At 53.6% G+C, this 27848-nt stretch overlaps 1 protein-coding gene across 2 annotated transcripts in view; it reads left to right on the plus strand.

The window, feature by feature from the left end:
• KHDRBS3 (KH RNA binding domain containing, signal transduction associated 3) overlaps window positions 1-7992 on the plus strand; it is a 189826-nt gene extending 181834 nt beyond the window's left edge. The window contains exons 10-12 of one of the 2 annotated variants that reach the window (XR_008420084.1): window positions 645-703; window positions 2112-2509; window positions 7722-7992. The gene's annotated coding sequence lies outside the window, so the exon portion shown is untranslated. The remainder of the gene's footprint in view (window positions 1-644; window positions 704-2111; window positions 2510-7721) is intronic. The other variant, XR_008420083.1, reaches the window with a different exon arrangement.
• The last annotated feature ends 19856 nt before the right edge of the window (window positions 7993-27848 follow it).

Consider the following 27848-nt stretch of genomic DNA (forward strand, 5'->3'; position numbering starts at 1 on the left):
CTGAAAAACATGTGATCAGTTTTCATCTTGTTGAGCGTTTTTTCACTAGTGCAACTTTGGATTTTTTATGAGAATTTTGGTACCTTAATGAACACCTCGCTCCATGCTGGAAGCAATAAGCACAAAGCTTTTAAAGACACTCTGACTTGACTAATTGAGTCGCACTCGCCAAGGCTGAGGATGTGTAACCCTTAAACGGTCTTCATTGTCAAAGGTAAATAAATCAAATAAGATTTTAATCTCACTTAATTTATCTTAATATAACTAATAAAACCAGGGAGATTACAACTTAGCAAGTTTCATTATCCATTTTAGAGAGGTTTTAAGATCACCTAAATTCTCATTTTAAAAAGTTTAATTTGTTTTAGTAATCTAAAAAGCCTTAGTTCAGTCAGTTTAATTGGGGCCAATTATTCCCTATTAAACAAATGTAAAACCTCATAACTAGTGGTTTGTAATACGTTATTTGGTTAGTAATTGAGGGCACTTCTTAAAACTGACAAATATTTAATAAAGTTATTCTTTTAATCGTTTGGGTTAAGTTTTTTTTTAATTGTAGATTATATAAAATGTTTAATTTTTATTTCTTAAGAGATTTCCTTCTCTTTGAGTAAAAAGGCCTTTTTTGTTTGTTTGTTTGTTAGGAAATGTCAGCCATCTTGGGAAGTCAAAGGAACCGGTTGTGCCCGGGGAGCAAACAAAGGTACGTGCCTTTTGTTCCAATTATTTTGATGTGTTGCGGGAGATGAAGACAATTTCATGCTTATCTACAGTCACATGGAAAATATCCCATGCTGGTTCCTATTACCAGCACTAGTGATTACCACGAATTAACTCCTCCGGTCAGCAAAGAAGCTTCCTGAACGTAAACAAGTCAGACGCAGTCAGCTTTGGTTGTGATGCACAAGGCAGAGACACCGGTCGTCCCACTATTTATTAATATCTGGATTACTTTCTTCGGTAAAAAAATACGTTTAGTCAACCATATGAAAAAATTTCCAAACTATTAAGGGAAGAAAAGCAGTTTATCAAGCCTCATGTATAATATGATCCCAGTGTTATTTTCTAAAAACGGACTGTGTGGCAGGACACCTGGGTGGGTCAGTCGGTTAAGCGTCCGACTCTTGTCGTCAGCTCAGGTCTTGATCTCAAGGTTGTGAGTTCAAGCCCTGCATTGGGCTCCATGCTGGGTGTCGAGCCCGATTTGAAGAAAAAAAAACAAAAACAAAAACTGTGTTCTCTCTATATATTTACAGGCAAAAAATTACACTGATAGGCTGCAGATTTTTGACAGTACGTATCCTAGGGCTTCTGAAAGTATGATTCCGTGTGTGTGATTTTCCTTTCTGATGTTGCAAAACAAACTATTTTATAAATAAGTACTATAAAGTATGTTTTATGAAATTGCATAATTCTTTTAAAAATTTAGGGATCTGTGAGGGAAATGTATCGTTAGTTTTGGTCTCACCATATTCTTGTGTTTTTCTGAACCATCAGAAACACTGCTACTTAAGCTCTTACATTCCTAGAGAGTCTTATGTTTTTAAAAGTATTTGTATCTGAGCTCTGCCCCTTCCTGTGTACCTTGGGACAGCAGCTCAATGAGAGTGACGCTTATCTCATATAGTTGTTACTAAGAATTAAGTGAGCGAATGTTAAAGGGTGTTTTGTAACCTGGAAAGTCATACAGTAACGTGAAGTGGAATACACATATTTAATCAGTATTGGAAATAGCTGAGCGTTTTTCCCCTCCACTGGCCAAAATTAGCCTGAAATCAAATTACTGTTAGGAAGAGAATAGTTCTTTTTAGTCTCATGGACCAAAATAAGGTTTTGGGGTTTGGGTTTCTGAGGGGTGGGGAGAGTCTTTTCTTGCACAAAAAGGGAATTTTTTTTCAATGTGTGATGTTACACTGAAGGTTGTCACTACTTTCCTTCCATATTAAGTAATTTTGGAGGGGGGATTAGCACACTGAATAATAAATGTAGGTTTATTAAGTGAGGGATTAAAGATCGGTCCCCAGGGGGTAAACCCCCAGGCTTACCCCCTCTTCAGAGCTAAGTCTCAGGAATTATTGTTCAATTTTATGTTTATTTTCATTTTTTTAAAGAACCCATAGCTCCCCTGGACTGTAAAAAGGGATTGTGAGCCAGAAAGGTCTGGAACCACCAGGAATGCTATCGGACGAGAAGCCTCCTGCTTGGCCTCAAGGGCTTCCTGTACTTGGCACGTACCTGCCAAGCCTTCTCTCTCCCTGTTCCTCCCCTCCAAGTAATTTGGAGGGCGATGGAAGGGGTGGACTGTAACCATACGTGCTGGCCCCCGCTCCTTCGCCCACGGAAACCAGGCCCGTTCTCCGGGACGTGGCCTGGTGCCCTCCCTTCTGTGGCCACCATCCCTTGGCCCTCTCTGAATCCGGTTGGTACTTCTTCGTTTCAGCGTTGATGTCACAGGACTCAAATTGGCTACAAGTTGCTGTTGCGGCCACACACGAGCTTATCACTCTCAGTAAGTGATTTCACTGAATCCTTAAAGCTCTAAGAAGGTGAGTGTCCTCCCCTTTTTACAAAGGAAGACACTTAAGCTTCTAGGGGTGAAATCACTCACATCAGCTCACACACCCTGCAACGCGTAGAGCCGACGTTGAACCGTCGCGTCCTGTCCAGAGTCTGTGTTGTTGGTGGCCATCACGCTGTCGCTCCTCTGGACGAGCACTGACTCCCCCTTTGGACTAAAGGCCGTTTAAGAGCAGGGGCTGCTCTTTATGTTACCTTGTATCCCTGGAAGTGACTCCCACAACACTGAGCATTAGTTCGATGTGATTGAGAAGTACTCCCCGCTCTGGCTGTCTTCCACCTCTGCCCCAGATTCCCTCCTGGGAAATTTCCTTGACTGCGTTTAGGCTCTGAATCTTCTTATATTCAGGAGATGCCTTGTTGATCCGCTATCAGTATTCATTCAGGTCCACTGACCCAACCTCTGCTGTGCTGCAGACACTGTGCTGTGGGACATCGTCCCGTCCCCAAAGACGCAACAGCCGACGGGGGAGATGGTCGAGGAGGGTGTCGGTAGGACAGAGGCAGGTGTGTGGAAGAGAGACGCTCCTGTCAGGTGGGTGGGTGGAGGTGGGGCGGGTGCCAGCAGGGGAATTAGCACCAGGAACAGAGAACCTGACCACATGGGGGAAGGGGTTCTTGGAAGCACTCCGGTCCCAGCTCCGTCATCTACCGGCTTTATGACCTTGGTTAGGTTACTAAACCTCTCTCGACTGCAGCTGCAGTGGCAGTTTCCCCACCCATAAAATGGCACAGTAATGAGACACCCACCTCAGTGTCGCTGTAGAAGGACAAGAAACGTGCGCGGCACTAACATAAGTATTTGCTCTTGCTTGTTGCCTTATGTAAGTACTCGGAGCTATGAAAAAGCACGATTATCTAGGAAATCAGTTACGTCGGGCAATCAGAGAAAGCAGCAGGCGATGCCGTCTGGGTAGGCACGAGACGCGTGGCGAAGGGCCTCGCGGTTCCTGCTAAGAAGCTTAGACACGCTGACCCCATTTTCAGTAATAATATCCTCCTCATCTCCAAACTTGCCCTGCTCCAGCCCCCGAGGCGGAGAGAGTGCCTGGGGCATCTCCGTTCCAGCAAGAGCTTTGTAGGAACCTGTTTGCACGGGCTGTCGATCTGATACCCGGACACACTGTCTCAAACACAGGGCCCTACCTTTCATCCTCGACCTCTTCTCCGCAGAGTAAGGGCTTATTAGGAAGACCATGAATAGGGAAGAGTGGTCGGGGGGTCAGTAGGATTCCTAACACACAGTGTCAGGGGTGGTTAGGAGGAGTTAGCAGAGAGCAAACAAAACACCCGCTCGTGTCAATAGTATTACAATTCAGACAGTCTAGCTCATTGGTTTCACTCACAATTAGACAGTGACTCTGCTCTGGCCAGTGTGTACAGAGACACGAATCCCAGAGTCTAAACCGAATGATTTGGAGAAAAAAATAAAAATGTAATCAGAAGTCGAAGTAACCAAAACGTAAGCCACTTGATACGATTTAGGTCGTGAATATAAATAACAAAGTTTGTTACTTTCTATGCAAATAATGTCTACTGCTTATATCCGCCAATGTCTTACACAGATAGAAAGGGAAAAATAAAACCATCATTGTGTTTGAAATAACAAAATCTACCTTGTCTTGATTCTGTTTCCATCTCTGAGATGGGTTGTAGGACATTTCCCAGTCTGACTTGCGTCCTCCTCTTGTCTAATCCCACTGATTAGATTCTCAGTGGGATTCTGTTTCAGTGATGAGCACCTAGTCCTGAAGTCGTTTTTCAGATCTTTGTGTGATGAGCCCCTCAGTGGCTCCCGTGGCTTTCAGGGTAAAGCTCAGATCCCTGGCTCTGAACACAAAGCCCGGCCCCATCTTGGTCGTGCCTCCGGGCTGCTCCAGCAGGCTCTCTACCCCTCCCTGCCCTGCTCCAGCACTGCTCTCCACCCCACCCCGCCCCACCCCACCCTGCTCCAGCCTTGCTACTGAACATCCCTCACAGTGCTTTCCTGTCCTCCTCTGCCTGAGTCACATTTCCTCGCCCCTCCCTCTCACCCAGCTCTTGGCACAGCTAGTCGTTAGGGTCTGTCCAACTTTGAAGTGAACCGTGAAGCTTGGCCTTGCCGGGGAAGCCTCCTTGGCACACGGTCGCCACATCAGGCCCGGGTGTGGGATCCCTGGGGGTGGAGAACCCTTGTAGCTGCCCGAATTCTGCAAAACAGTGTCCCTTGAGGGGCTGTTCACTTTCCTTTCCACCCACCCTCCGACCGGCATAGAAACATCTTTCATGTATGGACCATGTCTTGTGCCCACGAAGTGGCAGGTGAACAAGCAGTCAGATACACGAGCGAACCTGATGAATTGAGGCGGCACAGTGTCTCCACAGCACGGGAGACCGGACAGGATGTCCTTGGTCTCACCGGGCGGAGTCAGTCACCCTTCCATTTGCAGAGAATTTAACAGGTTTAAAAAATATATTTTGTTTCATGTTTATTTTTGAGAGAGACAGAGAGACCGAGTGAAGCAGAGGAAGGGCAGAGAGAGAGGGAGACACAGAAGCCGAAGCAGGCTGCAGGCTCCGAGCTGTCAGCCCAGAGCCCAACACGGGGCTCGAACTCATGAACTGCGAGATCATGACCTGAGCCCAAGTGGGACGCTTAACCGACTAAGCCACCCAGGTGCCCCTAAACAGGTTTTAATCATCTACATCATTCAGATGTAGATCTAGATACATAAAAGTATCTTTTGACCACTACTGGCAAGATCCAGGCCTTATGTCCCCTGTCTGCTACCTCAGAAGGTCCCTCGTACCTGACAGGCCACTAAAAGGGGAGACCGACTAAGTGAGCAGGCGCAGAAGCCCTTGTGACGTGAGCGGGGCTCCCAGAGCTGGGTCTCTGTCCTGTTTGTTGATGCATCTGTCTTCCCGCAAACACGGAGGCGTGTCTTGTTTGACTTTTCATCCAGGTGCCAGCGTGGTCCCTGGCACACGGCAGGAGCCGCTGACATGCTCCACAAGGAGCGAGCGAGTGAGTGGGGGGAGCGGACGACCCTGTGCCTTTTCAAACACCAGCACTGAGCGCTTTGCACTCTTAAGAGTTTGCTTTCTCGGTGAAAATGAGATTAAGTAACTCCTGTGACCACTGGCTTTTTCAGTGGGAAATGCGAAGTCGGGAAACCAAAATATGTCCTGTATTTAATAGGTACTCCATGTGCTTGGTACAAAATCTAAAATTCCGAAGGATAGAATGGAAAGTTGATCTTCTTTCCCACCCGTACCCCAAACACCCACCTGTTTGCATGGTTTTTTGTGTATTTGTCCATTTTTCCAGAGATAGTCTGTGCGTAAGCAAAGCATAGGTTTCTTTTCTAATTGTTGCTTTTTTACATACAGAACAGTACGCTGTTTTCTACCTCCCTCATCTCACTTTAGAGTATAGCTTAGAATTCATTTTCTGTCATTTATACTGTAAAGCTGCCTTTTTCTCTCCATTGCCTGAATGGTATATATATGAACTAACTATTCTAATTTAAACAAGTATTGACAGACGTGCAGTTCACCTCCCGTATTTTACGCCCACTAAAGACAGTGCTAGAAAGCAGAGCCCTGCATCTCTGTTATCGTGCACGTTTGTATACGTCTTTGAGAGTGAATTTCTGAGCCAGGTTCGTTAAGTCTTTGCATATTTTAGGAATATTACTGCGTGGTTCTCTACGGACGTAATGGTGTCCCTGATTATGCTTTTCCGAGGGAAACTTGAACTCCGACTGCCACATGCGTTCTTACCGTATACAACCATTAGCACGGAAAACTCCTCTACTCAAAATGGGTTTGAAAGGGTCTCTGACGCCCAGCATGGCGACTGGCATGCCGTGGGTTGGATCCCTGTGCGGACAAGTGAGGCTGTGGGCCTCCTCCCGCTGCCCAGCCTGAGCAGATTGGCTCCGAGGGCCGCCCGCGGTCTGGGGGGCCCACGAGGGTACCTTGAAGTGTCCTCGCCCACCTTTCCCTGTTCCCTACTTTCCCAGATCCTGACAGTACGTCGGGATCTTCCCTCTCCCTTTTTGCCAAAAGAACCCTTTTTTCCATTCGCTCTGAGAGTACTGGCTGCTGGCACTCCATTCAGGAAATACTGATCAACCAGACCACACCCCAGCCGATAGACCTACTGCCTTCGATGTTTACCTTGTGCAGCATTAGCCTTCAAATCCGGTTTGCCCTGGTCAGTCGTAGCACGTGCGGGTGGCCCGTGTGGCTCACCGTCCCTGGCCCCACGCAGTAATAACAGGCTCTGCGAAGGCAGAGGCCGTGCAGAGGAAACGGTGGTGAACTCTGTGAGGGAGGGCGAGGAGGCAGAGGTTCCACAGAGAAGGGGACACCTGCATGGAGCTTTCTAGAGCTCAGTTGAGATCTTGAAGCAGGGAGAAGAATGCCGGGTGTTAACGGGCTGGTGCAGGCGGGAAGGCGGACGTTGGTGACCTCACGTGGGCACGTGAGCAGGTGCCCGAGCCGGCAGAGCAATGGGGGATGCTGGAGCGCTGGGAAGGACCAGGTCATAGGGCACCAAGAGCAAACAGTGTGGTGGTGACGGGTCCCTGGGGCCAGACGTGTGTGATCAGAGCTGTGGAGTAGAGTGACGGCCACTTCTCCGTTGTGACTGGGTGGGTGGCTTTCGTTCCCTCTCGATTGCCACTGGGTTTGTTTGATATCATGGTTGTGTAATATATAGCACATCAAAATATATTCTTTGGCGTTAATGAAAAACTTGTAAATATTTCTGAAAGTTGGGTCTCATCTCAGATGACACGAAGTCAAGGACTGTCCCGTCAGTGTGTTCCTGTGGGGACCCGTGTCACATTTTGGTATTAGAGTTCCATGTAAAACAAGGCATTGCCATTCTGAAATCAGACCCATAAATGTCGCGTTGGAGAGTATTTTGATTCTCACCATACTGGTTAACCATTCATCTGCCTTACCAAACACAAATATTTTATGTTCTTAAATTTCTGTTATTTTGTTTTGCCTCGTCTTCCATTAACATCCTTATTTCTCCAAAGTTTCAGCTTGCCTGCTTCCTCTGCCTAAATCCCACCACCCCCAGCAGAGCGTAGATAATTATTAGTTTCTTGATGTCCACAAATATATTTCATTTTCCTCTCTTTCAGGGACTTTCCTTCAAGTTGTGGACTGCTTACGAATTGTCAACTCACCAACGTGCCTAGTCAGTAAATGAATTCACTTGGGAGCTTGAAAATCGTCTTAATTTTTTGTTTCACAATTTTATGTCCTGTGAAATGTTTTTATAAAACGGTATGCTTCTTTAATTTGGAAAGCCTGTTTTAAAAAAGGGAAGGAAAATCCCGTCTTATTTTGTGGTCTCCCAACAACGAACGAACAAATGATCTGTGTATCACTTAATAAAGGCTGTCCGTTTCAGTCTCGTCCACTTGAAAATAAACTAGAAAAACAAAGTGTTGTTATTTCAGGAAGCTCTAGATTGTGCACACTAGAGAACCCCGTATGGCTGCCCCTCGCTGCCAGAGGTCAGGATTCTACACATATTCCAGATTCGAAAACGATGTCTCTGTCTCCGTGATGGACCACTAAACGTGGGCGTGTCCTGCCAGAAAGGAAAGCTGATCTTCATGCCTCTCTTGTAGTTTGTTACGGAGCGTAAAGGTCCTGATCCCTGTGGACAGGATTATTCTGTTCGTTCTCTTTTCTTCATTTACTGGTGCAACGTGATTTTAATTCAATATGCCCCGGGAGAATGTTTTATTCCTTCTGGCGGAAGCTCACGCAACATGCTTCCCAGTCTTGGAATTTCAAGAAGAGCCTCGTGCGCTGTGGAAAGTGTCCGTCTCCTCCCTCGAAGACACGTTTCCTCAAGGCATTAGCTTTGACGGTGCATTCCACGTGGGGAGCATCGTGTTAACCACAGAATAACTTCTGATAAGCTCGCATTTCCTTATCCTCTCATGATGCACCCTAAAAACACGATTCTCCTCTACTCCTGCAGTCAGTCATGCCGTTGCATTTGCTGGATCGACATTTCTGCAGCTCGGGAGTGCCAGGCCAGAAAGTTCTGTTCTGGAGAGGGTGCGGTGGGTGGGCGCCACGGCCCAGAAGCTGAGTACCCAGCAGCGGGCTCGGGAAGGCGGGGCGCGGTGACGGTGGGATCCAGGGACCCTGTTGTTTGAAATTAAACAAACAAACAGGAACCGTAGAACATAAGCCAGATTGTTGTAAATGGAAAAGAAGTTGAGCTTCCTTGTTTCTTGCAGCCTCTCCCCTGCAGAGTCGGTGATGTCAGTCATACGCCTGCAAATAAGAATCCCAGGGATTCAAACTTTCCAACGCCCCTTCCGCCTGTCCCCTTGTCCTGGCTCCCGCTCTTGCTACCATAATCTTGGCCTCTTACTTTACCGCCTCCGTTGCTTAATTCATTAAACACATACTTGTCAAAAATCTCACCTATGCTGGGCACCGCCCTACACGCGAGAGCGGGCGGAGAACAAATCAGGGAGCCCGTCCTCCAGAAGCTTCCTTTTTCAGTGGGAGGCGACAGGCCATCAGCCACAAACCCAGAGAGAGAATGCCAGGTGGTGACAGTGCTGTTGAGGAACTTGAGAGCACAGTCACGGGGGGCGGGGATTAGACTTATTTGTGTGGCAGAGGAATCACAAGGTGACCTTTTAGCAGAGTCCTAGCAAAATAAACAAGTGAGCCACATCAAGACCTCACCCAGCATGTGCAAGGATCCTGAGGTGGGAACATGCTTGGGAGCTTGAGCAGCAAGGATGCCAGCGTAGAAGTGATAGAATGACCAAGGGGCAAAGAGGACTGCAGTGAAAGCAGGGTGGCGGCTGGGGACCAGAGCACGTGGGGCCACCTTTGGGCTTTATTTCAATGGGAGGAGGAGTTTGAACACAAGAGCAGCGTGACACAATGTGTGTTGCCACAGGATCACTTTGGCAGCCGCCTTGAGAATGGGCTGTGGTGGGGCAGGATGGGGGCACCCCAGAGAGGCCAGGGCAGTGAAGGTGAGCGGGCCGGCCAGCCTGCCCCGGGGAACAGCAGCCACACAAACACTGAGGACGGGCCAAGCTGCAGACGTGCCTGGAAGGCACTGCCCGCGGGTCGATGTGGAGTGCGGGAGAGGGGCACTGAACGGTGCAAAGAGTTTGGTCCAGGGCCACTGAGAAAATTGCCTCCCTCAGGCTGGGTGACCATAGAAGGAACCAGGGGATACGTTAAGGACCAAGGCCTTCGTGACCGTGGTTGACTTCACAGAGTGAGAGCTGGGAGCAGACTCAAGGACGGATTGGAGAAGAATTAGTGTCAGCGGCTCCTTTGAAGGAGCTTCTTCAAGGAGTTGCCGGGAAGGGTGTGCGGTCGAGATGGGGGATGGGGGTGGGGAGAGGGCCGGCTGGTGCAGAGATGCCCCCGACCCGTCAGTGCGGGAGGCCGGGCGCCCACAGCGCTGGGGGATCCGGGCGGAGAGGGGGGACAGCTCGGCCAGCAGTGGCCCTGAGGGTTCAGGTCTCCCGGCCCCCACGGGACAGACTTCCTCTTGGAAGCCCAGCTCTGAAAGGGCTCTTTGAGTGTCCCCGAGGCTGGGGGAGAGCCTAAGAGGGATTGTGCCGCCCAGAACAGAAGCACAGCCGAACAAAGGAAGCCTTTAGACACGAGACTCCTGGACCTTTCTCTGGCTGAGTTCGATTCGGTCCACCTCAGACAGCTGGGGTTCCTCCGCGGCGTCTCTGGTGCCACCGGCAGCTGTCCGGGCAGGGCGGGCCGAACTAACCATTCTGCATTCTAGCGTTTGGAGGATCTGAGCGACTTCTTGTGGTTTTCAAACTCACAGCCGATGGCCTTTTCTCCACGTTTATATTAGACCCTGCAGCCCAGCTCTTGCAAGGGATACCTTCCTGGAGTTGTCACCACGGTGCTCACTGCCATGCCCAAATACCTTCCTCTTTCTGGTGACCGCAGGGTCCTCTGCAGAGTGGCTGGGCCCCGTGCTGTTGCACCGAGACGCTGGGAGCTCGGAGAAAAGGATTCTTTTGTGTGGAAGCTCACGGCCCGTCCCCTGGGCCCGCCCGGGGTGACCCATGGGGTCGGCACCCCCTGCAGACTACAGACCCTTCCCCGGACGCCTGGCTCCGGCCCCTTTCCCGATGCCCAGCTCTGCGTCCTGCGGGCTGCCTGCCCCAGATGGCCTCTAAACGTACGTGCCCGCGCTTCCCGGGCCACCCGCCCCAGATGGCTCAGTTTCGTGGCTCTCTGCCCTTGACCCAAGATGCCCCTTCTTCCACACCGTTCCCTGATTGGGCTTCGGCGAGCAGATCCGCACTGAGCAGAGTGGATGCCTTGGTGTATTAGTTATCAGTTCCTGCATAACTGCCCCAGAATTCAGAAATTCAAAAGAACACCACTGACGACGTCAGTCTGTTTTCTGAGGGCCCGGAGTCTGGGACGCGTTCCGGCTGAGAGCGTCTCACGAGGGTACAAGCTGCAGGTGTCCCCGGGCCCTCACAGAGCCACTCACGGGCTGTGGGCCAGAGGTCCCCATGTGCCTGGCCACGTAGGATGCCTTAGTGTCCTCACAGCGTGACATCCGGCTTCCGCCAGAGCAGGTGGTCCGAGAGGGAGAGCCCACGGTGACAGAGTGCACAGGATGAAGCCGCGGACTCTTGTCCCCCAATCCCATGTGCTACTGGGCAAACCCACCAGCCCCGGTACCGGTGGGGGGGCGACCACACACACACCCAAGGGGGCAAACACCAGGAGGCGGGGATCTCGGGGCCATCCTGGAAGCCAGTCGGCACCCGCACAAGTCACGTTACGTCTCTGGGCCTTTGTGTCCTTACCCATGAGGTAGCGCCTGCCTCAGAAGGGTGGTCGGAGTGAGGCCTGGTGCCTTGTAAGCACTGGGTCTATATTAGCCATTAACTGTCATGGAGACACCCCAGCACACGCACACGCACATGCACTTGCAGTGTAGATGCCACCGGTCCCCATTCTGCTGCTGTGAAAGCCCTCAGCCATCACATCCAGGTCCCCTCCTCGGGGACCCCCTGAGGGTTTGCTCTCCCCTCATCCCCACGCTCCGCGCCCAAGCAGGTGCCCAGTGAGAAATGCCTTCCAGGTGAAGGACAGTCCTCTGCTTCAGGGAACCTCGGCAGCCCCCTCCCGCCTCCCAGCAAATAGAGACTCGAATCTTCCAGCCACCCGGTGCTTTGTACTTGGCTGCAGGGTTCAGCCTTTGCCAGCCTACCGTCATCGATTCACAGCCTTCCTCCCACCCTCGTGGCCCCTGACGGGGGGCGGGGAGGGGGTGGCCTCAGTTTCCCTACTCAGCCTCCATCTCCCACCTGCTGGTTCCAGAGCCATCACCGCCCCCACCTCCACCCCACCAGAAGCCGTAACCCTCTTCCAAGGGCCCCCCCCAACCCTGCCCTGGAGCTCCTTGCTGGGCCCTGCCTCCAGCCATCTAGCCCGCTGGAAGCAAGAGGCTGAGTAGCTCTTCTGCCCATTTCTTCCAGATCGGGCCACTTGGGTCTCATGCAAGGTGCCATGTTCCCTGGCCGTCGGGAGGTAGCCCCTGATGTCCCATCACCAGATCGGCCCTCCAGAGCCAGGCCTGTGTTTTCAGCCTTCTCTCCCTCCCCATCAGCTGAGTCTTAGTTCTTTCCTCTGTAAAATGGAGATCCTTCATAACGGCCCTGGAATGTTGTTGAGAGAAGCATGGGTTTGGGGGACGATATAGCGGGGCCACGGGCGGGAGAAAAGGGACAGTGTGACTGGCCATCTATTGATTCGTCAAGCGCCGACTGAGCACCTGCTACAATGGCGGCTGTGCTGGGTCCGGGAGCTCTGGGGAGGAAGGATGCCCTTGCCCCCAGGTGGCTCTCGGGCTAAGGGAGGAGAGGAGATGGCAGGAGGCTCACGCACACATTTTCTAAAAACCAGAACCCAGAGAACGTTTAGATTTCTCCTCTAGCCTAATGCAGGTAGTTCTGCTGAACAAAATGCCAGGCTGCTGTCCCCAAAGGGCTCCGAGGTGCTAACTCATTCTCCCCAGGCCACGCCCCTGGGACAGCCGCCTGCAGCTATTGAGGGGAAATCAGTGTCAACACCCAAAGAGAATCCGTCCCTGTCACCAAATAGTGCAGACAAAAGGAATCGAATCTGCTTCCCTTTTCGGGCAGGAAATTCATGATTTCCCAAATGCCAGAAGATGAGCACAGAGAGGCAAGATCCAAAATCTTCAAAAGCGGGAAGCCAAAGGCCAGTAAAGCGGGGGCAGCTGATTCTAAACCTTCTTCTGGCCTCTGTGAAGCAGCTGTGGGGGCTGTTTGAATCCAGAAAATTCCAGGAGTGAGGGGAGGCGTAGGCCTCTGGGCCTGAACTCTCTAGATTGAGAGGGATGCGTTGTTCATAACGGGCCACCACGAGCTATGTTCATAGTGAAAAACACATATTGGGTGAATCATTGCTAAGACTACCCAGGCTTGACTGGAGTGAGCCGTTCTTTCCATGACTCACATCTCCAGCTGAAACCAAAGGGTGCAATCGTATTACAGAATATTTATTTCCCTCAGACCTTTCGTCCTACAAATCCGCAATCCTGAATAACTGAGGTCAAACTGTCGATGCTCTAGAGAAATTTCTCTTTCCATTAAACGATATTAAACGACGGGCCTGGTCCTCTGCTTCTGCGTAGCCCGCGAGCTTTTCCTTGGCTCAAGCTTATCCTTGGCTCAATAAGCTTTAGCTTATTTCGTCTGATGCCAACCAACTCTACACAAGTATCTAAACTGCCGACTTTTCATAATAAGGCAGACGACCTACAGCGTCAGCCTGCTTTCTGCATGGCCCGGTCAGCCGGGGCACAGAGCCGCTGAGGTCCGGCCATTCTCTACGACCTGCCCCCCCCCCCCCCCCCCCGCCCCAGCCTGCTTCAGGCTTCGCTGGTAACTATTTGGACTCCTTTGTCATTTGCATCTGACATCCACGGCCCCAGCAGCCAGGGCTTGTCCCTACTCACTATTGTGTGGCAAGAGAAAAAGTCACAACTCGGTCCTCCGCCTGAACCACGATAGGATGGTTACTTGAACCAGTCGGCCGAACTTACCCCTCGGGCCTGTCTCCTGGTTCCCCGTGGGCTCAGGACTCAGAAGGGAGCTTGCTCTGCTACATCGCTTTGTTCTCAGAAGGCACCAGAGACTATCCGGGATCCGAGCGAGCTGGCCTCTTGATCCACTCCTCTTCGGGCACCTGGCAGGTGCTCACAGCTGGCTTGGTGGGGGCGGGGGTTGGGGCAGGGGTGGATTCCAGAACAAAGAGGCTTCTCATGGAGACGTAGGACCGCAGACGCCCACCCCCCCCACCACCACACACACAGCCTGGACCCCCAGAAGGGGCGGCAGCCAGAACGTAGAGTCAGAGACCCGTGTGCGGCCTTCCGACCAGCATGCTGCCCAGTGTCCTTGTCTGTAAGGCCTAGGCACGTCGTGGGGTGTTTCCAGGACTCCATCGGTCCTCAGGACCTGGGAAGGAGGGGAAGAGGCTGGGAGGAGGGAGATCTGTGGAGGGAGCACTCAGGATCAGATCATACTTCGGAGCCCACGCAGGCTGTGCTGGGCCCATGACAAGCACGTGTTGGGCCTGGCTGTCTCACCAAGAGCTGTCCTCCCTGGGAGCTTCCGGCCACGACTGCAGAGGGGAGGCGGCTCAATGCCTACGAAACCAGGGTGGGGGGACAAGCAGGCTGTGTGTATGTGGGGTGGTCAGAGCTCTGAGCTCAGCTTGGGAGCAACACGGGGCCCAGCTGCCCTGAGGCTGGCTCCCCAGGAGAGGGACCCGCACTTCCCCGTGGCTTTCAAGATGCCAAGATACAGGGCACTTGTCTCCGCAGAAGATGCTTCTGTGGACATGCCGTGGTGTGTCCAACGTGAGGGACACACCCCCAAGACAGACCCACCATCGCTCTTACCTCTAGGGTCCCCTGGCTTCCTGCGGAGAGCCCCCTACCCCCTGAGCCTCCCTTTCCTCAGCTGACAAACTGGAGTGATGGCCCAGCCTCACGGGGTTGGTTGAAAGGATCAAAGGCAAGCCTGGGTGCAGCTGGCCCAGGTCCCCGCAGGGAGCAGGCTCGGGGGCCGAGGTGCAGGTGGGATCCATGGGCAGGTGGGAGAGGAAGGAGGGCGGCAGGGCAGAGAAGCGGAAAGGGGACCAGGGAAGGTAAACAGAAGCTGCCTAGCTCTCGCAGGACAAGCTCAGACACTTGTCTGCTCATAATGACTTTCTATTTTTAGACAGCGGCGCTCTCTGTGACCTGCTTTGTAAATAGATGCTTTACAGAACAGATCAGGCCACGGGGGTGGGGACAGGAGGGGGTCCTGGCAAGGGCGCCAGGGCCCGGCCTCCCTCTCTCTCCAAGATGAACGCTCACCTCCCGGGAAGGGCCACCAGAACATCAGCGGGGGAGAGTCACAAGCCATGTCCCAGGCTCTGGCCCCTTCTCCGGGGCCATTTCAAGGGCATTCGCTGGACAGAAGTTGTTTGCTGAGTTTCATTAAAATGGCAGGAAGTGCAGCCAAAAAGGCAGGGAAGAGGGGTCAGCTGGTCTCGGCTAGCCCGGCAGGATAGAAAGAGGCTCAGACCAAATCTGTGAGGAAGGGGAGGGGCCGAATCTCCGCGGCCACTCCCCCCGGGCCAGGTGCCATGCCGGGTGCCTGGGACAGCGGTGTGCGCTCTAATATGCCATTCCCACGGTGACCCTGAGAGCCACCACCACGTCCCCACTTGATCCCCGAGATGTCTGACCCTCCGAGATGCCCACCTGCCTGGGATCCGTCTGTCTGGCTCCACGCCCCGGGCCCCTGAGCTCCCATTGGGCCATGTGTCCCGGCCCCTGGCATCTGGCTCTCGCCCAGGGCAAGTGAGGGGCACTGACAGGTGCCACCTCAGGGTCAAGGGACTTAAGGACAGATGTGCCTTCTTCCCCAGCTCCCCTCGTCAGAGGGCCGGGGCCAGAGAGGGCAAACCCACAGGCCAAGAAGGGCCCGACCCGCTGCCGGCAGCCTCCACCCAGCCCCCCTGGACCCCAGACGTTGCAGGGGACGACTTGAGAGGTCAGGGCCTCCTGACTTCGGTCTGGCTGTGCTGACGGTGCTTCCGCCTCCGTGCCGGCTCCGGGGTCTGTGCTTTTCCGCTTTCCTCCACCCCCCGTGCAGTTACGGGTTCTAAGAAAGTTCTAGCCCACTTCTCTCTGCATGTCCCCATCCTCGCCTTCGGCGGCAAAGTCACGTCGCCTCTCTGGGCTGTGCTCCCACACCGCACACTGCAGGGACACAGACACTCTGGGTGTCCCTTCTGCCATTGTCTCGACCGCAGGGAGACCCGGGGGTCCTCACCTGAGGACAGCGCTCTATGCCTCTGGGGTGGCCCACAGCATTGATGCCCCAGGAGAAACCCTCAGCCAAGGAGAGATGAAAAAACAAACGGCCTTTGGTGGGTAATCTCACCACGTCCCTTGCCTCTGGGTATGACAATTCAGAGGCCTGTTTCATCCAGTTTTGCCGAGGGGCCTGTGTGGGACTGTGCCCCAGACTTCTCCAGTGGGGACAACTCACCGGCACGCCGTCTCTTGACCCTTCCCCCCTACTTCTTCTCTCCCTGTGCTTCCCGGGTCGCCTCCCAATACACGGTTTGCGCCCAAGTCCTTCTCTTAGGGCTGGCTTCGGGGGGAGCCACACTGTACTAGACAGAATACACCCCCAAATATGCCCATGGCCCGGTCCCCAGGACTGTGAATATGTAACCCTACATGGCAAAAGAGGCCTGGTGTGTGTGATTCAGTTAAGGGCCTGAGATGGGAGATGATCCTGGATCATCCAGCTGGGCCCACGGTCACCCTAAGCTTGGGTCCTTAGAAGAGGGAGGCGAGTGGGTCCGGGTGCCAATGAGGAGCCATGAGGACGGATCAGAGGCGGGAGGGATGAGCTTTGAAGGTGGAGAGGAAGGGACCAGGAGCGAGGCAGCCTCCAGAAGTGAGAAAGGGCAAGGAAGAGGCTTCTCCCCTGGAGAACTTTATCAAGAACTCTACCAAGACCCTGATCTTAGCCCAGTGAGACCAGTGAGACCGAACCTCGAACCACAGCACTTTCAGATAAGAAGCCTGTGTCGTGTTAAGACGCTGGGTTTGTGGTGACTTGTTATTTCAGCAGCAGGAAGCGAACAGGCACATCTAAGGACATGTCGGTGACCCCTGAGTGCCATCACAAACTCTCCGGTTTGGGAGTGAGGACACCATGCCTGGGATGTCCCGGCCCTGCTAACAACCAGGGAGGTTTTATGTGACTTAGGCAACCTCTCGATTCTGATTTCCTAACAGATTTCGAAGGTTGCTTAAGAGGAAACTCAGTGGGAGGTGGGTGGTAGGAAGGAGCCAGAACAATTTATTTTTCGTTTCCCTTAAATACCACCAACATCTTACATTCTGCGAGAAGACGCGCCTCTCAGAGACATGTACCGCTCCTATTTTGGTGCCTGTGTCATTCTCCATAGAGGGACCTGGGGACGGTTTTCTGCTACACAAAAGGATACAAGGAAAAAATGAAACTATGGGGGGGGGGGGAAGCAAGTGGGCCTGAGAAAATGAGACACAGCCAGAGGAAGGTATGATGGGGCAGCAACGTGTATCCCATAAAGCCTAACACGGGCCTCCGAGCATCCCAACAGCCAAAGCAAAAAGAGACTGAGGCTAACTGCACGGCTCCAGTGACCACAAGATATGACTGCCAGGGATAACACACAGGAGCATCCCCTCAGCCTGGGGACCGGGGTGGTGGAGAGTGTCGGGGGCAGAAGGCAGGAAGGTGGGGCCAGGAAGCCTTCCTGGAAGAGGCGATGCCTGAGCGCCATCTTGCAGGCTGGGAAGCGTTGGCTGGGGGAAGATGAAGGACAGTCCAGAGAGCTAGAACTTGACCCTGAGGGCAGTGAAGTACCGCTGGGGGGTTGGTCCGGGGGAGTGGCATCTGAGATCCACAGTTTAGAAGGAGCTGACTGCCGTGTGGAAGGGGACGAAGGGCCTTCGAGAAGGAGCACGGGGCTCTGGCAAGAATCCCGTGAGCGAGAACCCCTGTTTGAATCCACAGCTTGCTCCTCCCCTCGCCCTGCAGGCTGTGGGGTAGATCATCTAAAGAGTGTGCCGGAAGGAGGTGGACGCGAGGACTCCCACGTGCCCCCGAGGCCAAGGTTCTCCCCTCCCCCACCCCATCCCCATTCTTCAGCCCTCCCGGCTCAACCCGCTTCCTGGAGCCCCAGGCAGCAGATGGAAGGAACCCAGGGCGTCCCCCGCGGTGTGGACAGATGCTCTGCCCAGCAGCGGCCAGTTCAGAAAGCCTGGGCTGCCCGGAGCCCCCGGCCCCGGCCCCTGCTACTACCTGGTGTGTGGGGAGCCCTGACCACAGGAACAGGGTCTCCCTGTGGACAAAGCAGGATCTTTCCCACCTCCTTGGTCTCCGCAGGGTGGCCAGAGATGCTTCTCTAAGTTAGGCCCACCCACACGCGTGCTGCCACACTGGCTCCACTCTCGGGGCTCCTTCCCCTGCCCCGAGCACAGGGCAGCGGGGAGCAGCCAGCATCCCTACCCCCTACCTGCCCCTCCGCCTCCTCCCCATGCACTGAATCTTGCCAATCCAGGGAAGATGGGTGTTCAGGTCCCTAAAGGGGAGATGAGCCCAGAGAGGCGAGGAGAGGCGGGCGGGCTGGTCTTTCCTGAGCTGAGAGGGCGGGGCCAGGATCTGACCCCTCCCTAGGATTTCCTGAGCAGCGGTTTTCCCGGTTCTTAGCTGGTGGCTTCTGTTACTGCTCGACCTGCCCATCACCAGGACGCCCCTCGGGACAAAGAGCAAGAGCTGGTTCGTCTCTTGGGGCCGGTTCTGCACCGGCGGCCCCTCGGGTCTCAGGATGCACAGGGTCCTTGCAGGGGGGAGAGGCGGGCCTTCCTTGCCCAACGGAAACTCCGCGATCCACTCTGATCGGACAGGCCCGAGTCACGTGTTGCCAGCCTCCAGCCAATCACTGTCGCCAGGAGAATGAAGACTCCGATTGGCTCAGCCCTGAGTCTGGGGGGTCTCAGGGAGGCGACACTGGGGTCCGGTTGCCACAGATTGGGGTGGGTGGCTGGGGGCCACGGTCCACTGTGGGCTTGGTGCGGGCTACGGTCAACAGAGAAGGCTCAGATCTCTGAGCAAGGCAGGGTTTGAGTCAGCCCAGAGGACCGTGGGCAGGGAGAGAGGAGGGCGAGGCAGGTGGGAGCCACAGATGAGCTGCCTCTGCATTTTTTCTCCACTTTACATCCTTTCTCACACGCTGGAGTGCGCCCATCTGAGTGTCTGGAAATTTGGTGCCTCTAGGCGGGGGTTGCCAGATTTAGCAAATAAAAATACAGGACGCCCTGTACAAGTTGAATTTCAGCTAGGCAACAAATAAGTCTTTTGAGTTGCATGGTCTTTGCAATATTTGGGACATAATTGACCAAAAAAAAAAAAATCATCATTATTTATCTGAAGCTCAGATTTAACTGGATGTCCTATATTTCATCTGGCGATGCTACAATTTAGGCTCTCCGCTTGTTTTGAAGTATCCACAGACCCTTCAAAGAGAGATCAGGCTCATCTGTGTGGATGCGGGCAGAACCTACACCCAGCGGGCGTTACCCACCCCGAATGGAGATTTTCCAGCTCAGTGTGATAAGGAGGGCTACAGCGGCCAGCCGTCCAATGGCAGAATGACTTGCATTTCGCTGGAGAAAAAGAGGGCTGTCCCGCTCCTTAAACCCCCCATGAGGAGTCCGTCTGGATTTTCTCAGCTGGGATCTCATCTGTCAGAAGACCGTGCACTCTGAGACCTTCTCTCTCATCTTCCATCTGTAGGCGGGACCAGAGGGAGGCAGTGACCTGAGAAAACACGCCATCCATGTAAAACGAGACTTTCCCTCGGGAGAGAGGGGGACTGTCTCAAGTTGTAGGCTTGGACCACCAAGGAAGCAAAAGTGTTGACAAGTCCATTTAGCCACATGGTGCTTTAATCACACTAATGAGGAACCAGTGTTTAATTGTATATAAAAGAAAACCCCAAATAACTGATTTCAGCAGGATGGAAGTTTGTTTCTCTGTCATCAGAGGTGTCCTCAAATAAAGCAGGTAACATATGGCTGGTATGTTAACTCCAGGATTATCAGGCTCCGAACCTTCCTCTCCTCCACCCTCAGTACAGACATTCATCTCAAGAGTCACCTCCCAGGTTGGGGCGCCTGGGTGGCTCCGTCGGTTAAGCACCGGACTTCAGCTCAGGTCATGATCTCACGGTTCGTTGGTTCAAGCCCCGCATCGGGCTCTGTGCTGACAGCTTGGAGCCCGGAGCCTGCTTCGGATTCCGTGTCTCCCTCTCTCTCTGCCCTTCCCCTGTTCATGCTCTGTCTCTCTCTGTCTCTCAAAAATAAATAAACATTAAAAAAAAATTAAAAAAAAAAAAAAAGAGTCACCTCACAGGTCAATAGTGGCTGCCAGAGTTCTTGCCATTGCCTCCACATTCCATGCTGGCAGCGGGAGGCGGAGAAAGGACTACGGGGTATCTGTCCCAGCCAAGTCAGCTCCTCTCACACAACCATCTTAGGAATCTGACACAGCATTTTGCTTCCTGTCTTCTTGTCCGGTGCTTAGCAATTTGGTCACTCCTGGCTGTAAGGGAGCCTGGAAAACGTAGTCTTTTAACAGGGTGCATAGCCTGCGTGAAAGAAAGTTATAAAGGAAGGAAGAAAGAAAAACGGTGCGTGATGACCTCCACCCTCTGCGACAAGTAATAGACAAGTAATAACAGAAGGGGCCATTTTACTCTCCGGTCGCCTGACTTCTGAGTTCTTAGGTGGCTCTGACCCTGGATGGGCAAGATGGGCGTTTTACATCAGCCTCGACCACCCAGGAGTTCAGGCAGGTGCCGGGTGCTTCCTCTGGCCAGGGAAGGGATTCCTACATTTTGTGGCGGGTCGCCCGTGGCCAGCGGTCTTACGACCCTTTCTCCAAGCAGAATCTTACCCATGTGAACAACCACTGGAACAGGAGCTACGCTGGGTGAGGCCCTGCCCTGGAGCTCGTCGGGATGCTGGTCTGTGCTAGCCGTCGGCAAGCCCAGGCCACAGGAACGGGGCTGGAAAACCACTGGACCCGACAACTTCGGGGGCCCCTTCCTGTACGAGGCCCAGCGACTCTAAGGGTTGGTCGCCACAGTTTTCATTCTCGGGCGCGACCTCGGAGAGAGGCCTCCTGGCTTCCTGGAAGGTTCTATGCTTACAGCCACTCACAGCTAGAGGACCTCTCAGGGCTCAGGTTTGGATTTGGGAATTCGCCACTGCTAAAACGAATGTCCTTAAGGGGTAAGACTCCAGGGGGAGCTGAGGAACGGCACCCTCACCCAGAGTCTGGGTCAAGGCCAAGGACACGGTGAGCACTACAATAGGGTTGGGTGGCATCTGAGGTGCTATGTCTCCTTCCCACAAGAAATTGAGGGCTTTAAGCCATAGCCTCCACCATCCCCCCGCCTGCTCCCGTTGGCGCTGGGGTTCCCAGCCCTGTCTTTATAGCCCTTCCAGAGAGAGAGGGACAGCCTCCTCGTCCTGCCTCATTCACCTGAAAACCGATTAGGAAAAAGGCCAAAGCCTGAATATGGCCCTTTGTGTCTACCTTTCAGGCTCTACCGAATTGAGTCCGGCTCACGGGCTTGGTGTCCAACCTTGGGGTGAGAGGCCAGAGCCCTCGTTGTGTCTGTCTTCATCTGGTTTCCCTTGGCCTTGGGCATCTTGATGGGCTGGTGGAGGAGGTTCATGGAACACAGACTTGGGTATCTTGGGTGCCCAGACCTACCTCTAATCTTTCCACCAGAGCGTGAGGAACACCCCCGTGCACACCCACGGGTGCACACGCTCCGGGGGTAGTTCATGACTGACGGAGGCTGCTTCCTCCCGGGAGCCCAGAGAGCGAGCTCTGCAGGAACCCTCTCGCCTCACCTGTACCCCCAGGGCCCGGCACATGCCAGCACACAGTAGGTGCTTCATACGTGCTGGGTGAGCAAAGGCCAGCAAGGGGTAAACGGTCGGGGCACATCATGAGCAGTGCACTTGCCTTGAATGGCAAACACCCACAAAGGAAAGAAAGACTGGCTCGGAAAAGACATTTGTGTCCTTTTTACTTATTTATGTGTTTATTCATTTATCATTTATATTCTGTCTACCCCTTGGAAAGGCTTTGAGGAGTCTTACAATATTAAAACACAGAAAAGAAGCCAACATAAAAAAAAGGACCGACACAAAATAAAGATAATTTAAAAGCAGCAGGAAAAAAAAACCATATATATATATATATATATATATATATATATATATATATAGCAGGTACTTGAGTTGAAGTCGCTCCTGTCTCTGAGCTGTTCATTTAGCATCCAGGTGCCTGGAGGTAAAGAAGGAGGGGACATGGCCATTCCCGACAGCACGGATGGATCTAGAAGCTGTTATCCTGAGGGAGATGAGTCAGACAGAGAAAGACAACCAGACAAATACCATACGATCTCACTCATATGTGGAGTCTAAAACCCAGAACCAGTGAACAAACAACAACAAAATAGAAACACTCATAAATACAGAGAACAAACTGGTCGGTGCCATAGGCTAAGGGGGTGGGGGGGGTGGGTACAATTTCTGGAGGGGATAAAGAGGTACAATCTTCCGGTTATAAAATAAATATGTCGCAGGGATGGAAAACACAGCATAGGGAACAGAGTCAATAACACCGTAATAACTGTGTGTGGTGACAGAGGGTGACCTCACTCATCGTAGGGAACATGGCGGTAACAGAACTGTCCAATCGCTACTTTGTACACCTGAAACTAATATACTGTACGTAAACGATATCTCCGTATTAAATTTTTTTTAATCTTTATTTTTGAGACAGAGACAGAGTGTGAGCAGGGGAGGAGCAGAGAGAGAGGGAGACACAGAATCCGAAGCAGGCTCCAGTCTCCGAGCCGTCAGCACAGAGCCCGACGCGGGGCTCAAACCCACGGACCGCGAGATCATGACCTGAGCTGAAGTCGGCCACTCAACCGACTGGGCCACCCAGGCGCCCCACGGTGTCTCCATTTTTAAAAGTCATCACAGATTACCACCTAAAAGAGAAAGAGGGAGGGGACCCACATTTAGTCCCCCAGCTGCTTAGCTCACGGAGCCCGAGGACAGGCAGGTGTGATCCTCCTCCAGCCCTCGTGCTGGTTGTGATGCTTCACGCCTTTGTCGAGATCACTGAGAGTGGCTTTGGGAGCGCCACCGTAGCCGGGTATCAGAGGCAGGTGGAGGGACTTTGGCTGGGGCAGGAGCCAGCGTCTGTCTGAGCAGGAAGGGTCTTTTGAGGCCTGGCCAAAGCTGTTCCCCTGTGTCCCTGGGGGGGGGGGGGGGAGGGGGCATCAGGATGGCCTATTCCCCAACGCGTAGCTCTTGTGACTCCCGCGCCTCTGGGACAAGAGGGGATGGGGAGAAAAGGACTGTGGGTGGTGCCTGTCCACGTGCCCCAGTGGGCTGGAGCCACACGAATGGTGGGAAAGCGTGGGGACCGTTAGCGATCGGTGAAGATGAGCGGGGTCCTACAGTGAGGACCGTGCTGGGCTCTGTGGACCCGGGGAGGCCGGGACTCCTTGCCCATCAGCAGTCTTGGCCTCACGGGGACATGTGAGGACATTGGGAATATCACCCACCTTCGACCAGAGCCCTTCACCCTGAGGAGTGAGCGTCCTGTCCCGCCTTCACCATAAGACTGCCACCTCTCCCTCCCCCCTCCCCCCCCAAACGGCACTGACAACCTCTTCTGCTTTTGCTTGCACACCCCCATCGACAGGGAACTCACTCTCTACCCAGGCAGCTTGTTCCATGTTGCACAGTCGCCGGCACACTAGTTGCACACTTGTCTCTGGCAGGACAGGGTGGAAAGTCGGGACAGAAGCTGCTGTGAGAAAGCCAGAGGAGGGGCTTGTTCAGTTCTGTCTTCCTGGGCTGGGCTGTGGGCTCCTTGAGTGCAGGGGCTGGGTCCCGTCCATAGTGACGTCTCCAGCCGTCAGCACAGCGTGCGCCCATCCCACACACGGGGATGGAAGTCAGGAGACGGGGGAGCAGAGAGGAGAGGCAGGGGAGAGGGAACATTAGTTCTGCCTCATATTGACCGAGAACTTGCTTCTACTCATCGACCTTTAGGCCATGAACGAACGGATCAACCTCTTCTCTGCCTGACAACGCTTGTAAAATGTGAAGGTGACAGTCGTGTCCTGGGCCCTAAGGCATGTTCCGGGGAAACTGGCCTTGGCCTTCCATCACCCCTTCTTGCGGGACTCCACATGGCCCACCCTGCACACGGGGGAGGGGCAGGGCAGAAGCCAACTCCCGGGCACTTGGTACCAAATTCGCTTTTTGTTTCTTAGATAGACTTTTTCAGCCCTGGCTATAAGCCAAGCACTGGGCTGAGAGCTTTCCCTGAGTTATCTCTGTTAATCCTGACGATTCTATGAGTTTCTGTGATCATTTTCGTCTTCGTTTGAGCTGTGAGAGGCTGAGGGCCCAGAGCTGGTAAGTGGGGGAGGGCTGCCCCACGCTCAGGTCCCCGTCCCCCACCTGATGCCCCACGGTCCCGCCCTCCCTGGCCTGTCACGCACTGTTGGGGGAGGGAGAGACACCCCGTCCAGGGTGCCCCTTGCTCAGGCCCCAGCGGCATGGTCAGGGCGGGATGCGTGGACCGGGCCCCCGCTCTCTCTGGGGCCGCTGCCCCATCCCAGGTTACAAAGATGCGTGGGCTGGAGTAGTCTGGGCCCGGCCCCGATTTGTCATCATCTGCACACCCCTCAGAGACCTCCTTGAGGGGCGCCTGGGTGGCTCAGTCTGTTAAGCCTCTGACTTCGGCTCGGGTCACGATCTCGTGGTTCAGGGGTTCGAGCTCCACGTCGGGCTCTGGGCTGACAGCTCGGAGCCTGGAGCCTGCTTCGGATTCTGCGTCTCCCTCGCTCTCTGCCCCTCCCCCACTTGCCTTCTGTCTCTCTCCCTCTCTCTCTGTCTCTGTCTCTCTCTCAAAAATAACTAAATATTTTAAAAACTTAAGGAAGCTCCTTGCATTTTAAGAAGAGTGAGCTTGGTGTCATGCAACATTTTTCTGATGAGAAGGAACAGCCAGGGCCCCAGGATCAATCCAGGAGTCCAGAGTCTGGCTCCTTTCAGAAGCTGCCCGGGCAGGGCTTCCTTGGGCAGGGCAAGCAGGCTATACAGATGAAGGGTGACCCAGGCGGTGGCTCTGAGCCACAGGTGGTTTCCAGGGGCCGGCGGCAGAGCTCGGCACAGGGCGTCTGGCACGAGGGCGGCCTGCCCAGAGTGGAAGGAGCAGGTACTGGACTCTGGGTGACTGGGGAGGAAGGCCGGACACCCCCAGATGGCTGCAGGCATGGCCCCCGAGGTGGCCCGTCGGGAGAGCAGAAGGCTCAGACTCCGAGACGTGGCCGCAAGATGCATCTCGTGAATGGGTGTCTCTGCTCCGCAGACCTGTCTTCGCCCTTTGCGCAGGTCTATGTAAAAATCAGTTATATAAACTATGAAGTAAAGCAGGGAGTAGATACACACACACACACACACACACACACACACGCTCCTTGCTGGCGGCCCTGCCCCCGCTCGCAAGGCCAACCCTACCTGTTCTCCAGGCACGGGGAGCCTGCGTGCACTCTTTGAAAGTCTTAGCTCACCTTCCCTCGGGGTGGATCCCGGAGGAAGGTGATGTTTCTAGCACACTGTACAGTCAAGGTGCCTGAAACAGAGAGCATGGCCTCCATCCCCCAGCTGGTGAGTGGTTCACAGGGTTTGAACCCATGTAGCCAGTTCCAGCAGCCAGACTCTTAGCCCCCGGGTCCCTGGGGTTCGCCTGGGTGCCACCTGTCCCCGGAGGCCCCCCCCCCCGCCTCCATGCTTGGGTGCCACCTGTCCCCAGAGGACTCCCCTCTGCCTCCATGCCTGGGTGCCACCTGTCCCCAGAGGGCCCCCCTGCCTCCATGCCTGGGTGCCACCTGTCCCCAGAGCGCCCCTCCGCCTCCATGCCTGGGTGCCACCTGTCCCTGGAGCCCCCCCCCCCCGCCTCCATGCCTGGGTGCCACCTGTCCCTGGAGGGCCCCCCCCCCCCCGCTCCATGGAGTGGGCCCATCCTCTGTGTTTCCCGGTCCCTCCATTATGATGATGTGAGCCCCCCCACCCCGGTTTCTGTTTTTCCCACTAGACTGGGAGCCCCTCCAGGGAAAGAACCCTGTTTCTGACACCTCCCTGTTTTCTAAGCACCGAGAAGGGACTTGATTACGGTTTATCGTAGCTGTGGGTGAGCTGCCCAACTTCAGACCTGGCCCTCGGGGGATGGGCTAGGCACTGGAGAGAACTCGAGGCCAGTGTGTGTGTGTGTGGGGTAACCGTTAGGATGTGTGTGTGTGTGTGTGTGTGTGTGTGTATGCACGTGAGTGTGTGACTACTCCTTGCTTTACTTCAGTTTATATGGCTGATTTTTATATCCCCAGTAACAGTACTTAATTTCATAGTTTGAAAAACTTTATGTGCTATCATACCCGAAATATTCTTTTGTAACTTCTTCAGAAATTTTCACTGATTCACCTGTGTCGATGTGCTGAGCTACCACACGAGAGTTTTCTATCGTGTGCAACTGCACGAATAAATTTTAATGTGGTAATGTCTTTATCTAGGGACGCCTGGGTGGCTCAGTCGCCTAATGTCCACCTGCGGCTCAGGTCATGATCTCGCAGTTTGTGGGTTCGAGCCCCGCATCGGGCTTACAGCTCGGAGCCTGGAGCCTGCCTCGAATTCTGTCTCCCTCTCTCTCTCTGCCCCTTCCCCACTTGTGTGCGCGTGCACTTCTCTCTCTCTCATTCAAAAATAAATAAACAGTAAACCATTTTTTAAAAAAAGTTGTGCACCTGGGTAGTTCAGTTGGTCAAGCGTCCAACTCTTGATTTCAGCTCAGGTCACGATCTCACAATTCACAGGTTCAAGCCCCCTGTCGGGCTCTGTGACAGTGCAGAGCCTACTTGGGATTCTCTCTCTCTCCCCCTCTTTTTGCTCCTGACCCCCCCCCCCCAAAATAGTTAAATAAACTTACAAACAAAGTTAAAGTAGCCTTGGCTTTCGGAACATCCGTGCAGAGCTTTCTTAGGGATCCGGGGTGAGTGACCCTGGGTGTGGTCAGTGATTGGTCAAGTTTGAGAATCAGTTCCCTTGCCCATTCTTGTTCAGTGGCATCGGTCCCATCACAGGCACACTGAACACTTTACTTGCCCAAGGAGAAAGGAAGTGGACATTGAAGAAGAAAAAGAAGAAGAAGAAGAAGAAGAAGAAGGGGAAATGAGACAACTTGAATCTCTGAAGGTCTGCAAAGACCAGCGGAGGAGGCATGACCTGTGCTTCCTGATCTCCTATTTATGTTACAAAGTCTTCCCTGAGACACCAGTCCCTCGGTGCAGGAACCTAACGTCTAGGACAGATCAACAATGGGTATGGCATGGGATGCCCCAGATGAACTCGACACCTTCTATTCTGAGCTCCCCGTCTTGGAGGGTGTTTGCTCAAATACATACAAAAAGCTCCCAGAGAAGCCTGCACGGCAGCTAACTAGAAGATGAAAGGCCATCCCCTAGCAGATGCTGCGGCGCGATGGCTGGGACCATCACTCTGCCCCACGCTTCCCCTTACTCCGCTCCCCTGTCCCATTCGGGGCCGGTTGTTGCACAAATCTTGCCCATCCTTCCGAAAACACCCGCGGGGGTCTCCTGGGCGCCCACCCAGGCTTGCTGAGCACCGTGGCTGAGCAGCCGTCCTCTGAGAGCTTCAGGGCGGCTCATCTCTGCTGGAAATCTACTTTGGGACCAGAGTGGCCGTCGTGGAGTCCTACTTGCTTATGTCAGCAATGGTTTCAATACATCATCATTAGATTGGCTGCCGGTGGCGTGGGAGGCAGGGCGAGGGAGAAAGCCATCAAATGCTGGTTGTCAGTAAATGTCAGGAAAAAGGTACATCAGCAGAAATAGCCGGGGCACACATAGGGACTTTATCTATTTCCTTTTGCTTAGCTTTGGTTTGAATTGCCACACTCTTCAATCTCAGGGCGGGGTTACGCCATGCAGGATATAGGAAACTAAGAAGAGAGAAA

The sequence above is a fragment of the Panthera pardus genome, unplaced genomic scaffold (genome assembly GCF_024362965.1).
Source record: "Panthera pardus isolate Hobbes unplaced genomic scaffold, ASM2436296v1 HiC_scaffold_7, whole genome shotgun sequence".
In the NCBI taxonomy this organism is placed as follows: domain Eukaryota; kingdom Metazoa; phylum Chordata; class Mammalia; order Carnivora; family Felidae; genus Panthera; species Panthera pardus.